Raw genomic sequence first — 2,792 nt, 5'->3', positions numbered from 1 at the left:
ATGCCTCCCTGGATGCGGGCGAGCCCCAGCTCCCCGCGCGTGCTCTCGGCCTCCCGTTTGGTCGCCGGAGACGCAAACCCGAGCCTCCACCGCGTCTGGCCTCGCCGGCGTCATGTCGCCGGTGGGTTTGACCCCGCAGACCGTTGACTGGGTGGGCCTAGTTTGACCCCCTGGGTCACTGACGTGTGGGCCACCCTTGTTAATTATTTGTTAGGTTAGTTTAGCGCTAATTAACCTAGATTAGTGCTTAACCTAACACTAACTAACTCTGTTTAGTTAGTTAACTAACCACTGACACGTGGGTCCCACAGGTCAGGTTTGACCTGGCCGACCCAGTTGACCGCCGACGTCACCCTGACGCAGTGCTGACGTATTAATTCAATTACTGGAATTATTCTTATACAGGAAATTCCAGAAAATAACCAAAACTTCTAAAAATCATAGAAAATCAACCGTAACTCCAAATGAAATAATTTATATATGAAAAATGATCAGAAAAATCCAATCTATCCATCTGTAAAATTTTCATGCATGTTTGAACAACCTAAGGATGCTGTATATGACAATTTGCATAATTGGCATTTGAATAAGCACATATGGAGTTTGAATTTGAACCTAGGGTTCAAACCAACTTCATTTAACTTGCTGCTAGTTGCATTAGCTCAAACCACAGCATATTGCCATGTCATGATCATGCGTCATATTGTGCATTGCATTGATTGTATTTCTTCTCTCTTGCCGGTATTTGCCCCCTCTCGATAGACGTGTTCCGACGATGAGTTCGATGACACCGATGAAGAGCTATATTATCTTCAGAAGTGCCAGGCAAGCAAAACCCCCTTGTTCATTCCGATACAATCCCACTCTCTCGCTCCTGCACTCTTTTACTGCATTAATACAACAACGATTCATCTGTTACTTGCTGCGGTAGTTGAACCCCTTTATCCTCTGCACGACCTGTCATTGCCACAGTAAATAGATGAAACCCACTAGCATGAGTAGGAGTTGTTTGAGCCCTGTTGTGCCTACTCATTCATGCTTGTTTGTCATGCCTGCTACTGCTTAGAGTTGAGTCAGGTCTGATTCATCGGGGATGAATCGGAGGTGTGTAAACATGTCCTACTGTGTGTGAGCTAAGTGTGTGAACACGATTTGGTAAAGGTAGCGGTGAGAGGCCAGGTTGGAGTACATGGTTGGTTGTCTCATTGCAGCCGTCCTCAGGAACTGAGTTTTGTGTTTGTGATCCATGAAACAGTTACTACCACGCATTGGGCCCGAAACCAATGGACCCTCTCGGCTTCTTAATCACCCTTGTCCTTTGTCCAGGAGTTGCAAGTAGTTTCTGGTGTTTGTAGTATGCTGGAGGCCGTGGGCAGCGCTGACCGAAGGGGTGGGCTGTGATGCGGTAGGCACATGGCATGGTGTACCGAGCGCCCGTTTGGTGTCTCGGGAACCCTGCACACATCGTTTGGGGCTGTGAGCGAAACCCCGGCCGGATCTCCTCACGGATGGAACCCGAATAGGCGATAAACCTGGACTAGAGACTTGAGTGTTTAGGTAGGCCATGGCCGACACCCACGTTGGGCTTCCGCTTGAAGGTTGCCGAGTACATGTCGTGTAAACAGCGGTAAGTGGTGAGAGCGTGTGTGAAGAAGTACACCCCTGCAGGGTTAACATCATCTATTCGAATAGCCGTGTCTGCGGAAAAGGACTTCTGGGTTACCTGTATAGTTCATAGACAAGTGAAAGTGGATACTTTAAAATGCGCAAGATAAGCGTGAGTGCTATGGATAGCGTTCTCGTAGGGAGACATGAGTGGATCCATAGTGGTGTATTGGTTGGTGAATATGTGGACTCGTGTGCGCCACCTCAAAAGTTACTTACAGTCGTAGTTCAGGATAGCCACCGAGTCAAAGCTGGCTTGCTGCAGTTAAACCCCACCATCCCCTTTGTTGATAATGATGCATATGTAGATAGTTCTGATGTAAGTCTTGCTGGGTACATTTGTACTCACATTTGCCTATTTTATGTTTTTGCAGAGAGATTTCGGTCTCGCTAGTAGTTCCGCGTGGACTTCGACGTTTAGCTTGTTACCTCAGCTACGATGTTGTGCCCTCGGCAGGATCTGGTAGACAGTCAGGCTTCTCAGCCTTTTTCATTTACAGATGTCTGTACTCAGACATGATAGCTTCCGCTTGTGTTTTGACTTGTATGCTCTGAATGTTGGGTCATGAGACCTATGTTTGTAATATCTCGCTCCTCGGAGCCTATTGGATAAATACTTGAGTCGTAGAGTCATGTTGTGATGCCATGTCGTATTTGCACATATCGAGCATATTGTGTGTATGTTATTGAAATGCTTGGTATGTGTGGGATCTGACTATCTAGTTGTTTATCCTTAGTAGCCTTTCTTACCGGGAAATGTCTCCAAGTGCTTCCACTGAGCCATGGTAGCTTGCTACTGCTCCGAAACACTTAGGCTGGCCAGCATGTGTCTTTCTTCATTCATGTGTCTGTCCCTTCGGGGAAATGTCACGCGATGAATACCGGAATCCTGTTAGCCCGCTACAGCCCGGAATACCGGAGTCCTGCTAGCCCAGTGCTACAGCCTGGATTCACTCGCTGATGACCGACACGTTCGATGTTGGGTCATGGATGCCTGTCCCTATAAGTTTGTGCCACTTTGGGTTTACGACTAGCCATGTCAGCCCAGGCTCCTTATCATATAGATGCTAGCGACACTATCATATACGTGTGCCAAAAGGCGCAAACGGTCCCGGGCAAAGGTAAGG

This window comes from Triticum dicoccoides, chromosome 5B, assembly GCF_002162155.2.
Source record: "Triticum dicoccoides isolate Atlit2015 ecotype Zavitan chromosome 5B, WEW_v2.0, whole genome shotgun sequence".
Taxonomy (NCBI): domain Eukaryota; kingdom Viridiplantae; phylum Streptophyta; class Magnoliopsida; order Poales; family Poaceae; genus Triticum; species Triticum dicoccoides.
The sequence above is the reverse complement of the archived record's forward strand: the minus strand, read 5'-3'. Positions refer to the sequence as shown.